The sequence below is a fragment of the Alligator mississippiensis genome, chromosome 2 (assembly GCF_030867095.1).
Source record: "Alligator mississippiensis isolate rAllMis1 chromosome 2, rAllMis1, whole genome shotgun sequence".
Taxonomy (NCBI): Eukaryota; Metazoa; Chordata; order Crocodylia; family Alligatoridae; genus Alligator; species Alligator mississippiensis.
The window spans coordinates 33,074,214-33,088,025 of NC_081825.1; the positions used below are offsets into that span (position 1 = coordinate 33,074,214).

Below are 13,812 nucleotides of genomic sequence, written 5' to 3' on the forward strand. Positions count from 1 at the left end.
GCATTTACAGGTACTATTCTAGGCTTCACATCAGGGTCACCAGTGTTGTCAGGTGTTATCAGTGTCATAGTTGCTATGGTCCTCATCAGGTGTTTTTGATATGCTGTTAGTGTTGAAGTCTCAGGAACTGCAGTGCTAGCAAATGTTGTAGCCAGGAGATCTGTACACCAGTCTTGTCTTAAAGAACAACCATGGGTTCAGTTTGGTGGCAAAGATTTTGGCAAGGTTTATTGTATACAAGTACAGCCCTAACACATTTTGGTCTAACAAGTACAACAGACAAGGAATTAATTAATATTTGTATCTGTAACAAGGTAGCACAACACCATGCAGCATCTCCCAGGCTGCTACAAAGTTCCTATACTTTCTAACCCTCCTTTTATACAAGGGTGAAAACAAATTACATATTCCATTTCATCTGTATCTTTAACATCTCAAACTATCCTGTACCATGGGCTTGTTTCACATCCTGACCTGGTTGTTCCCATTCCAGCCTCATCATCCTGGTACTGGACTATCCTACACCTTGTAAAACCATCTCCCCCTCCCATCTTTTAGTAGGTATGCACATCTGGCCCACATACCAAGTTTTATTTATGTGAGGAGTCAGGTTTACTGGTCAGACTTACTCTGGCAAATGCAAATATATTGATATATAGATTCAAACACATTGATTGAATTATATATACAATATATATTCATACACATAGGTAGATTAACACACAGGCCAGCTGGGCCCAGGCCCAGGGGTCCCTGCCTGATGAAACTGGCAGCTGGGCAGGGTGTGCATGATGTGGCAGGCCATGGCTGCTGGGCACCATTTGCCGGGAGCTGCTACAGCTGGACTGAGCTGCCGTGGGGCAAGAGGCCACCCCCAGAGCTCAGTTTGTGCTGCATGTACCCAGTGGGCAGCAGATCTGCACCCCCAGCACCAGCTCCAGTGTAGACTTGTGGGCAGGGCCAGCTGCGGGGCCCCAATGAATCTTAATCCACCCCTGGCTGCCAAGTCTGCCCTGCTAGGGAAGGACCAAGCTCCAGCATCCCAGAAGAAGAGGTGTGAGCACAACACTATCCCCCTACTATGGGCACTTTTGTATGGGTGATCTCTAGTTTATTCTTTGTGTGGCCAAACAAGGTCAAGTAGCTAGTATAAAATAGCATTAGACCTACAGAGTCTGTTCCCTCAGCTCTCTACTTACTGACATTGCCTTCACCTGTGTCAATAAACTCTCCCCATTTGTTGCATAAACTCCTTGTATGTCCACGTTCTGGCAGTGTTTCAATTCCATAAAATTAGTCCATCGTAAACCCTACTCATTAAGGGAAAACAGAGAAATACAATCAACAACCCAATACTATTAGACATTCCAGTTACCATTTAGTTTGTCTTTCCTAAATAGAAGCATTTTGTAATACACTATAATCAAATTTTTTTAAGTCTGTGAGATACCAACTTAAACATGCTTGATTCATCACCTTTGAGAAAACTGCCCTCACTTTGTGTCTTTAAAGGAACAGTTGCAACCTTCTGTCAATTTGGAGTCTAGACATGGTCTTAGCCATATTTTAGAACTAGGAGAGAATCATAGGGTTGGATGGGCCCCCAAAAGGTCATCTAGTCTAACCTGTGTGCACATCCTAAACTGTCCCATATGCCTTTTCAGCCCATCCTTGAAAGCCTCTGATGAAAGAGATTCCTCAATTTTTTAGGCAGATTGTTCCATTAGCTTACTGTTCTTACAATTAGGAAAGTTTTTCCATGAGATTTGTTCTTAATCTGCGTTTAAAGACTAAGGATGCCTGTACACATGCAGGGAATCTGCTCTGATGCACTCTTACAGCACATCAGAGCAGACTAGATTAATCGAGTCCACTGGAGTGTGCTAATTAGTGAGCTCCAGCAGCATCCAAGTCTCATGTATTCAGCGCCCCCATGCTTCAAAATGGTGGCAGGGGTGCTTTAAGTAAAGAGCAAATTAACTTTATTTAAAATAAGCCTGCTGCCATTTTGAAGCACAGGGAAACTGAATGCAAGATGTTGTGAGCACTTTAATTAAAGTGCACCCCTGCCCCTCCCAAGGATGTGTAAAGAAACTAGACTAGGAGAATACTGGTATTGTAACAGTCCTGATGACAACTGTGGAAGTAGCATAGATAGGGTCTTGTCTATGAAGTCTGGAGCCATTGACACAGCCATTTTAACCTATTCAGACTGGCCAGCAGAAGATTCTGCTTGTGTGCAGCAGTTTTCCATTAGTATGAGAACTAGTTCCTACAGCTTCGTGTCAATATCCCTAGCAACATTGACATAACGGGGCATTTTTGCACATGCTCAGATGTGTTCCAATTAAAACATGTCAGAACAGATTCAATTAATTGAGCACGCTGCGGTGTTCTAATCAGAATGCTCCAGCATCTCGTGTATTCAGTATCCCTTGTTTCACAATGGCAGTGAGCTTCAGTGAGCTTTAGTTAAAGTGCCCCTGCTACCATTTTGAAACATAGGATACTGAATACGTGAGACACTGCAGGTCTAATTAAAATGCCTCCTCCCCCACCCTGGGACATATGAATAGGCACCCATGGTTACTATTGTTCTACAATCATCATCCAGAAACCATACACCAAACTCATAATTAGCCTTTAGGTTCCTATTTAGATCAAGATTGGGACCAAAGTACATGAAATCCATAAGACCAGGAAGTGGAAATGTACTCCCCATCAGTCTTTATCTCTGTGCATTTATTTAAGAGTATGTAGGTATTCCAGATATGAGGGACAATATGGCCCCAGTGTTCCTCCTGATTTAGGCATTTAGATAGTTAGTCACTGCAGTGAAATCAGCCTCCCACACCCAAGAAACATTGCCAGGATTCTTTTCTCTTCAATTCAGATATTTGGGTCTTTGCCTTTGACTCAATTACTAAAATGCCTTTTTTCCTGGTGTCCAATCCAGTTAACAGGGACCGATGGTTATACAAGCACAGCCAAGAAAAGTCAACTGCCGTAAACTGAAAGGATTTAAGTTGTTCAGATAAATTTAAATTCCAAGATTACAAGCCTGTATATTTTCCCCTATGGGTGGATAGAAGTTAATCTTCATTGAACACCTTCAAGATGAAACTGGATGCTTATCTTGCTGGGATCCTATGACCCCAGCTGACTTCCTGCCCTTTGGGCAGGGGGCTGGACTCGATGATCTTCCGAGGTCCCTTCCAGCCCTAAAGTCTATGAAATCTTTAAGAATATCAGGAGTCACAACCCAGCTTCATCCAAGTTTCTTCCTTGTTCCTTTTCTTCTTTCTGCTTGTCACTTACTAAGAGCAACTGATACAAGTACTTTTGCATGGTCAATACTGAAAAGCTATTTGACTGGCCACAGTACTTAGCACAAATACAAGTTTCCCTTGTTTTATGCAGGTTCTGTATGTACGAATTTGCTCTTATGCGATGACCCTTTTTATACCAAAAATTCGTGATATGCGAGATAAATTCACTCTTATGTGATCAGTGTGATGGAAGCTCTCAGTCAGCTCCTTTGTGCAGGGCATGGTGGGAGTGATGTGCACCAAAATACAGTCTCCTGTATGGATCTGTGCTCCTCACTCGTTGTCTGCGATATGTGTTTCTGTAGTTGCCATCCCCGTTACGGTAACATTCACCATCACCCTGTGCTTGTGTGTACCATCTGTCGCTGGCGAGTACCAAAATTGCCTTGTAAGAGTGGTAGAAATGGGTCTAGGAGTTAGTACAGTCATGGTTTTGGACTGTATCCCTGTTTGTTACATTGTAAAGTAGGTTCGCTTTATGCAAATTTAAGTTATGCACCGTTTCGCAGGAACACGTACACCCTATTTCTGATTGTATCACCAAGAAGCCTCAACTTTGTCTGGTGTATGCACTCACTGGTTTTTAAGGGCAAATTTTAACAAGTGCCCAAATTAGTTCTCTCCTAACTTTCATATAGGATTTAGAAGAATATACAGCTTAATAGTCTCTTTTGCATTACTTTTCCTGGTTACTCCTTTCTCCCACATGGTGGCAATGTTCACTCTGAATTCAACTTAGCAGAGCCTTGAAGCTGAAAATATAGAAGAATAATACATCTAGTTTAACTGGGTTTTTGACTGCTTCATATCTATCGTGAGGCACAAAGGTGCAAGAAAATAAATGTTTAAAATGCATAGGGGAAAAATAGCATTGTGTGCAGCCTAGAGTGCAATTCAATATAAAACACAAGGGTAATAATACTTAAAAATGTGGTTAATAGTTTCTGTGCGACAGGCATGTACATTCTCCACTATCAGACCCAATTCAAAATAAGCTAAAACTCATCTTCAAGGGCACTATTAACCCACAACCACAGCAAGATACCTAGCACAGGGAGAGACCTCTGAGAGTTACGAGATCTGAATGGGCAGATCCAGGAAACCAATGTAGCGGTACAGCCACACTGCATTCAGCTGTGTAGCACATGCTCAATGAGCTTTCAAGTTCAATGAGCCCATTCAATGCAGGCTCCAAACCCTGGGGAGTAAGCCCTAACACAATTTGCCCTCTTCTGCCCACCTTTCCTGTGCCAAATTCAAATGATTGCAGTGCTTACCCCCCTGGACTCTAGTCATGCAGAAAAGCCTATGCTGACCAGCTGATGAACTCGGAGAGCTCTGTGCACAGGCAGGAGCCTGCGCTGACCAGCCAGGAGCTCAGAGACCTCATTGTGCAGGTGGAGCACAACAGAAGAGGAGGGGTGCCCCACCCCCCCACCCCAGATCCAGCCTTGGATCCATTTGATATAGAAGTCTAGGCAGCGATGGAGAAAGCCTTTGGCACACAATCTGTCATTAAAAAGGGTAGTTCAAGTTCTTCTGCATGTGAAGTGACCAGTCCAAAAAGTCAAACCAAAGTTCACACTTCTCTTAGAGCTGTCCCCATTCATGTTAATGGGATTTTAAACTTGGAAGCCTAATGATGGCTACAAGGGTCAAATTTCTAAAATCATTTAGGTGAGGAACTTCATTCCTAACATCTGTGACCAGGGGCAACAGCCGGGTGTGCAACCTTGGTCACTGGATTCACAAATGATAAAAGAAAAAAAAAAGAAAAAGAATAAGCCACTCTAAGGGCTCCTACAAGCATTTTCCCAGCCCAAGAGATATCAAATGCAACAAACTACTCTTTTAAGTGAGGGCCAGATTTCCTACACAAGAACTTAACTCATTTAAATGAGGTAAGGTTCTGCTGCTGACCCTGAAAGTTTAATAAATCGCAGATAAAATTCTACCCTCAATGTACTGCCCATTGACAGCACAGGTTGCTTATGACATTTGTTTTCAGCCTGCTCCTACAAGCCATAATTTGACTTTGTTGCAACAAGTTTAGCATATCTAATAAAACAACAGAAAAAACTTAGTTACCTTGCCTGAAGTTACTGAGGAGCATCAGGGAGATCAGTCAGAAAAAACAAACAAACAAACAAAAAGAAAAGAAAACCAAGCTTACCGGCCATAGTCACAAAGTTTTAGATGGCAGCAGGCCAGGGAGCCCCAAGGCTGCAGTGTGCAGCTTGCATCTGCCCCCACCCTGCACACAAGTCTGAGGAGGCATGTGCCCCACCATGTCTCCTTCCCTAGGAAGGCATGCAGCAGCAGGGAGCTAGCCCCTACAATCCCCTGGATGATCTTCCCATGGATCTCTCCTGCTCCCCATCATGGCCCCAGGCCCCACCCTGGCTGGGCAGCAGCAAGGGGACCAGCCCCTGCCCCACTCCCTCCCTCACCATGGGTTCCTCAATCTTCCCTCCACCTTCCTCCATAAAGCTTACCTGCAGGCAGCTGGGGGAGCTGCTCTCGACTGCTGCCTGGGACTGAATTCCTGGCCACATTCTTGTGCACGCATGCACACATGCATGTGGCACCCCCTGCAGCCCCTTGCAGGCTAGAACTGTGCCAGCCTGCAAGAAGAAACCCATTTCCTGCATTTTTCCATGGTGAATGGAAAACCTGGATCACTGCATGATACTGGGAGTCTGGGACAAATGCTGTCCTGGAGTCATGTAGCACAGGACCAGGGCTTGATATTCCCATTTTGGGACTCTTCCACCCAAGTAGGCATGGGTGGTCATGGCCCCCTCTTCCTGGGGGTGGGGAGCACAGACTGTGGGGTCTCATGTACTTGGCATTTGTGCCATAGGCTCATATAGAAAGTCCTCCTGTTTTCTTTATCAGTTTGAACCATGCCCACAGAGGCATGCTAGTTCAGAACAAAAACCTGGAATGCAGGACACTGGAGTATTTTTGTGTGCAACTGAATTTGAAGGTAGTTCCACCATCCCAGTGTTTTCATAATATACCAAGGTCCATTTCTGATTGAAGTGGAGGATCTCTCACAAAACATAAGGGTATCCTCAGCTCCTACACTCCACACCTGGCTGCACTCCAGAGCTGAACCAACAAAATAGCATATACTGTTCAAGGAGGAAATGAAACACCAAGTTTGTCCCTGCTGAAAGTTCATATACATTTATTTCATTGTACTAGAAATGAGCTTGTTTCCATACATCCAAGTATAAAGAAAAGAAAGGACATTGGAAAATAGAAAAAATATGAAAAATTTCATTATCTTCAGCCTCCAGATAATTTGATCTCGTCTCCTAAAGTTTCTCTTGCATTTAGTTACAAATGGAAGAACATTTCAAGCTTAGCCACGAAAAGTCATATACTGATCCACAAGATACATTGTTGAAGAGACTTGCCTCTCTTTTTCTTTTTTAATATGCACATTAACAGCTATTTGAGTGGCCAAATGTTAATGAAAGTGTCCTTGGCCCCAACTTCCTTTTGGCAGATGAATGAGATCTTCATTAAAAAAGATGGATGAATAGAAATAGCTAAATTAATGGCCAAAAGCTACTTAACAGTTCTATCCAAAATTCAGAGACATAAGGCCAATCCTAGAATATGCTATGTGCTTGCTATTATCTATTGACTGCAAATGTCACAGCAAATCTCTCACAATTATCAGCTTTAAATTTTAGGTCTCATTTGATGGTGTATTCAGCAGTACCCACCACCACACCGAAATAGGCTTCTCTCTCCTGCTATTTCTCCAGGCCTCCTCTCTCCCCCTGCTCTGCCTCAAGTAAGAGAAAGGAAACAAGTCTGCCTTTTCAATTCACATGTGAGAAAGGGTTGCAGAATCAGGTCTCAAGTCTTAAACCTTGAGATACTCTTACAGTATTCCTACTGTGTCTACTCAGTTTTATCTATAGCAGCAATTTTCCAACTTTCCTTCTGAAAACAAAACAAACAATATTTGGAAGAATCTCTCTTTGTAAACATGTGCATCTTAAGTCTTAAATATATTTAGACTTAAAAATAATTCAAGTATCCTTGGGTACTTTATTTTAATTTAATTATACAAAATGAATATATTTATTCAGTTAAAAATAAAAATATACTTTTATTAAAAATAGGACTAAACAAATGAGAACTCCATTCAGCAAAAGTTTTCCAAGTTGTGGCACTGATTTTGAAACAAGACCAGAACCTTTCAAAGCTTTTTACCTCCCTCCCCTCAAAGAAGAACCTCACAAACACCCCTAGAACAGTGGTTGAGGCATTCACTAATGCCTGGTCTTAAACAACCCAGTTTAACCAGTGCACTAGTAGCTTCTCTTGTTTTGTACAAAAGATGCCATTCTAGGGGTAAGAAAGATTCCTGAGCTTCCATTCCAGGTGTAAGAAAGTAGGGGAGGGGGGCACCTTAAAAACCGATTCAGAGAGGTAAGAGCTTTTATAGACAACAGCCTACTTCAAAGCAGAAGCCTAGATATGCCTGTAGAGCTGAGCAAACTGCCTAGCAGTTCTACCTGCTGGGATGAGACTCAAATTGCAGCCAGCCAGGCTTCTATCCCTTCTCTATGGGTGAGGGCGTGAGAGATCCTGGGATGCTTGAGGACTTCCTTTTGGATGGTATATCTATCTATGAGGAATGGCTACACCTTAATGGAATGATCTGGGTAGCACAAGTCAGAGATAACTGCCCTGCCCTGAAGTGGCATCACTTTGAGCTGCATAACAAGTGTTAATATGTGGACAGTTCGGGGGTTAAGACCTCAAGGAGTTGCCCAAAATTATCATGCAAGGGCCATTTTAAATAGCAATTTTGGGTGGCTCCTAGAGCTCCTAACTTCTGGATTGTCTGCACAATACATATTAATACCTGAAGCTGGTTTAAAACACTCCTTATGCAGCTTGGAGTTATGCTACTCCAGGGCAGATTCATCCTTTGATCCATGCCATTTAACTCATGCTGCACTAAGGTATAGACACTCTGGGCATATGCTTCTTCAACAGCTTATATACCACTGACTTGCCCATGGGTGGATCTAGGATTTTAAAAAAAGGTGTGTGGGGGAGGGGGGGGTAAAACTGAAGGATGGAAGGATAGTTTAAAACACTGGAACATCAAGAGCATTGAAAAAAAAGTTAGGTGGTCATTAACACCTGTGGAGTGGAGAGAAATTAACAGGAACTAGGGAGATGACTAGAAGCCAAAAATTCAATTGACACTGTTAGCATGAATAGAAATGTAGCTGTCCCTCCCAGGTGAGAGGCCTAATTTTGTTGCCTCCTGATGTTATCCTCTTAGATGTTAAATGTGATCTATGCAAATACAAAACACACAATCCAGCACTGATCCCAGCCATATGCATTTTCAAATACAGGCACTCCTCACTTAACGACCGAGTTCCGTTCCTGCGACTAGGTCGTTAAGTGAATTGGTCGATAAGTGAGGAGCCGCCCCTTGATACTGCGTGCCTTGGCTTGAGACGCCGCGCTGCTGTTTCCACAATACGTTTCGTACAATACCGACTGCTCAGAGAGCTGGTCATAAGTCCGCGCGGTCGTTAAACAGGTAGGTCGTTAAGTGAGGAGTACCTGTACTAGAAAACTGAATTCAAAGTCTGGACTTCATGATTCAGCTAGATGCTTTGGCAAGTCCTGTAGCGTCTATCCTGCAGTAATTGTGACCACAGACACACCATTCCTAGAATGCTTTCTACTGTATCTATTAGTTAACTCTTTGCTTTAGGAATAAAAATCCGATCTTCATATCAAGTCAATGGAAAATGGTCCATCTTCTGGGTATGAGTCTTCACAACTGACTTACCAGGCATTTTTCCTTTCATTTTGCAGTTACCTTTGAACTATGCCATCTCTGAATTCTTCCTGGTACCATGGCCTTTTAGTTTGTCTGTGATACACAGGGGCTTTTAGACCAGGTGCTAACTTTAAAAAGGTCAAAATGTTTTACATGTTAGAAGGAGCAAACCCTGCAGTTCAATTGATCTTTCCAATCAAGGGAAAGAGCCCAGGCAGGAACAGGTGCATCCTGAAGATCAACACCTGGCTGCACAGGTGGCGTCACCAGCAGGGCTTTGACTTTTTTGGCCATGGGTGTTGTTCCAAGAAGAAGGATGGCTCGAAATACAGGGGATCCACCTGACGAAAGAGAGGGAAAAGCATCTTTGCAGACAGGCTCACTAACCTAGTGAGGAGGACTTTAAACTAGGTTCACCAGGAGATGGAGACCAAAGCCCTGAGGTACGTGGGGAAGCAGGAGACTTGGAGGAAGAGCCAGCAGGAAGAGGAAACAGAGGAAGTTGTCTTATACTTCCTGAATCCTGAGAAAGTAGGACAATCAACTAGTTACCTCAGGTGCCTGTACACAAATGCACAGAGCCTGGGAAGTGAGCAGGAAGAATTGTAAGTCCTTGCACGATGATGAAACTGACGTGATCGGAATAACAGAGACTTGGTGGGATAGCTCGCATGATTGTATGGGTATAAACTGTTCAGGAAGGACAGGCAGGGGAGAAGAGGATGAAGTGTTGTGTAGTATGTAAAAGCCATATGATTGCTCAGAGCTGCAATATGAAACTGGAGAAAGGCCTGGTGACCGTAGCCCAGAGACTTTCAGAGGGGAGAGCAACAAGGGTGATGTCATGGTGGGGGTCTGCTATAGACCACCAGACCAGGACAAAGTGATGGATGAGGCTTTCTTCAAATAGCTAGAAGAAATTTCCCAGTCACAAGCACTGGTTCTAATGTGGGACTTCAATCACCCTGACATCTGCTGGGAGGGTAATAAAGTAGTGCACAGGCAATCCAGGAAGTTTTTGAAGAGCGTTGGAGGGAACTTCCTGGTACAAGTGCTGGAGCAGCCAACTAGGGGCTGTGCTCTTTTTGACCTGCTGGTCATGAACAGGGAAGAATTGGTGGGCAATGTAGCAGTGGATGGCAACTTGGGCAGCAGTGACCATGAGATGATTGAGTTCAGGATCCTGAGGAAAGAAAGGATGGAGAGGAGCAGAGTAAGGTCCCTGGACTTCAGAAAAGCAGATTTTAACTCACTTGGCAAAACTCATGGCCAGGATCCCCTGGGAAGCCAGTCTGAGGGAGAGACGAGTCCAGGAGAGCTGGCTGTACTTTAAAGAATCTTTACTGAGAGTACAGGAACATAACATCCCGATGTGCAGGAAGACTAGCAAGTATGGCAGAAGACCAGCTTGGCTTAGCAGGGAACTCTTCAGTAAACTAAAGTCACAAAAAAGAAGCTTATAAGAAGTGGAAACTGGAACAAACTACTAGGGAGAAGTATAAGAGTATTGCTCAGGCATGCAGGGATGAAGTCAAGAAGGCCAAAGTGCAATTGGATGCAAGGGATGTGAAGGATAACAAGAAGTGTTTCTAAAAGCATGTTGGTAGCAAGAGTAGGATCAGGGAAAGTGTGGGCCCCTTACTGAAATCAGGGAGGCAACCTTGTGACAGAGGATGCAGAACAAGCTGAAGTACTCAATGCCTATTTCACTTCTGTCTTCATAGGTAAGGTCAGTTCCCAGACTACTGCACCTGACAACACAGTTTAGGAAGGAGGTAAGCAGCCAACAGTGGCAAAAGAACAGGTTAGAGACTATTAAGAAAAGCTGGACATATACAAGTCCATGGGGCTGGATGGGATGCACCCAATGGTGCTGAGGGAGTTGGCTGATGTGTTTGCAGAGCTGCTGGGCATCATCTTTGAAAACTCATGGTGATCAGGAGAGGTCCTGGATGATTAGACAAGGGCAAACATAATGCCCATATTTAAGAATGGGAAAGAGGAGGATCCAGAGAACTAGACCAGTCAGCCTCACCTCAGTCCCTGGAAAAGTGAGGGAGCAGATCCTCAAGGAATCCATCTCGAAGCACTTGGAGGAGAAAAAGGAGATTAGGAACAGCCAGCATGGGTTCACAAAGGGCAAGTCATGCCTGACCAACCTGACTGCCCTCTATGATGAGGTGACTGGCTCTATGGATGCAGGGAAACCAGTGAATGTAGTATACCTTGATTTTAGCAAGACTTTTGATACAGGTCTCCCAGAACATCCTCACAGGCAAAGTAAGTAAGTACAGACTGGGCGAATGGACTATAAGATGGACAGAAAACTGTCTGGAGCATTGGGCTTAGAGAGTAGTAATCAATGGCTTGATGTCTAGTTGGAGTACCCCAGGGGTTGGTCCTCGGGCTGGTTTTGTTCAGTGTCTTCATCAACAACCTGGAAAATGGCATAGAGTGCACCCTCAGCAAGTTCACAGATGACACCAAGCTGGTGGGAGTAGTAGATACGTTGGACAGTAGGGGTAGGATTCAGAATGACCTAGACAAATTGGGGGATTGGGCCAAAAGGAATCTCATGAGGTTCAGCAAGGACAAGTGCAAAGTCCTGCACTTGGGACAGAACAATCCCATGCATCAGTACAGGCCGGGGGGTGACTGGCTGGGCAGCAGCTCTACAGAAGGACTTGGGGGTTACAGTGGACAATAAGCTGAATGAGCCAGCAGTTAGTGGCTTATTGATGCCATTGTTGCCAAGAAGGCTAACAGCATACTGGGCCGCATTGGTAGGCGTGTTGCCAGTAGGTCCAGGGAAGTGGTTCTTCTCCTCTATTCACATCCTTGCTGTAGTGGTGGACCCAAAATTGAACACTGTGCTCCAGTTTTGGCCTCACCAGTGCTGAATAAAATGGAAAGAGTCTAGTAGGGGGGGGGGGGCAACAAAACTGATGAGGGGGCTGGGCCCATGACTCTCAGAAGCTGATGGAACTGGGCTTATTTAGAGTAAAGATCAGAAGATTGAGAGGGGATAATAGCAGCCTTCAACTACATGAAGTGGGGTTCAAAAGAGGATGGAGATGGACTGTTCTCAGTGGTGGCAGATGACAGAGTAAGAAGCAACAGTTTCAAGTTGCAGCAAGGGAAGTTTAGATTCAATATTAGGAAGAATTTTCTCCCTAGGAGGGTAGTAAAACACTGGGACAGGTTACCCAGAGAGGTGGTAGAAGCTCCATCCTGGGAGATTTTCAAGACCTGGCTAGAGAAAGCTTTGGCTGGGATGTTCTAGTTGGGCATGGTCCTGCTTTAAGCAGAGGGTTGGACTAGATGATCTCCTGAGGTCCCTTCCAACCCTAAATTTTCTATTATTCTAATCTCCAACCACCATCTTTTATGGCCCAGCTGATCCCTGCAACATAAAACACAGGCTGTAGCAGGTTCAGGGATTTGCTCAGCTCAAAATAGTCTGTAAAGACTATATAGTCTATATTCCCAGGGCTTGCCCATTATACAGGTATCCTCCTATATCAGAGAGTCCTCAACTCTGACCCAAACACAGACCATAAAGAACTTATAGATATGAGCCCTCTTCAGCCTGTGAGAAGGTGCCAGTGGCTTGCTGTTGCTCCTTTCCTGCTGTAGTCTTTCTTCTCAGGCTGTCTGTGACTCAGCTTCCCGCCATGGTGCTGCTGCTCCCAGTCTTGCACCTGAGTCTCCTCCCAGAACCTGAGAGTCCCTTGTCAGGTATTGCAGCCACTGGCCGAGCTACTCTCATTCTTTCCCCCCTTCTGTTCATCTATCTCTTCCCTGGCTTCTTCTCCTAGAGCCCTATGGTTTATTCTGGAAGTCTTTCTTTGGCTTCCCCTTCCTGGAAGCCTTTTACTTCTGGTGGCTGCTAATTATCTCCCTCAGCTGATCCAGTCCTCCTGAGCAGCCTGCAATTAGCATTACTGCTTGCAGCTGGGCTGGAGCCTGAGCCTACAGCCTGTGATAGGTTTGCATAACCATTCTGAAATATAATTACAACTCTTCCATTTGGGCTGATTTAACATAATTATATTGACACATTGTCATTATGTGACAGCACAGTATTAAAATAATTATTTTTTTTTCTACTTATGCTATTGGGTTAGAGTTTAGGATGTCCCCAATTTAATAGTCTTATTATTGCCTTTGCCAGGTAATGCTTGGACAACTAGGGCTAATAAGGAACTATTAAAATGGAAATCATCATCACAATCCCTTATTTACATTTCTGAAGTTTAGTGCTTAAAATAAGAGGTACCATCCCACCTGGCCTGAGCTGTGTCTCCTTCCATCGGGCTGAATGAGATCCACTACGCAGCTAGAGCTGCCAGACTGCACCAATGTAACTCCATTCTTATTTGCACAACCATAGACCTCACAAACTGCTGAGCACAGTAACCATTTTGCAGTATGCAGAAAGGATCATAAACTCCCCTTTCTCTTGAAACTTCAGGCATTCCCTAAACGCAGATCATAAAAATGTAAAAAGCTGGTACACAAATGTCAACGCCTGAAAGAATTCCCCCTATACTCCCAATAGGGACCAACAAACAGTTCTGCAACACTGTCCTGCCCAAGCACTCTGAACTAAGTGCATATGAATAAACTGACAGCATGCGTCTGAGT

The 13,812-nt window shown here is 44.2% G+C and overlaps 1 protein-coding gene and 1 long non-coding RNA gene across 2 annotated transcripts in view; one reads left to right on the plus strand and one right to left on the minus strand.

Annotated features, from left to right (window-relative positions):
- The window catches only part of LOC102559494 (ADP-ribosyl cyclase/cyclic ADP-ribose hydrolase 2), a 113,503-nt gene that overhangs the window by 74,111 nt on the left and 25,580 nt on the right, over positions 1-13,812 (plus strand). The gene's annotated exons all lie outside the window — the stretch shown is intronic.
- LOC109281238 (uncharacterized) lies at positions 164-6,093 on the minus strand. The gene is made up of 3 exons (XR_002087828.2): positions 5,825-6,093; positions 5,418-5,431; positions 164-4,081 (listed from the first exon to the last, which is right to left on the minus strand). It is a non-coding gene; the product is annotated as an uncharacterized LOC109281238 (long non-coding RNA).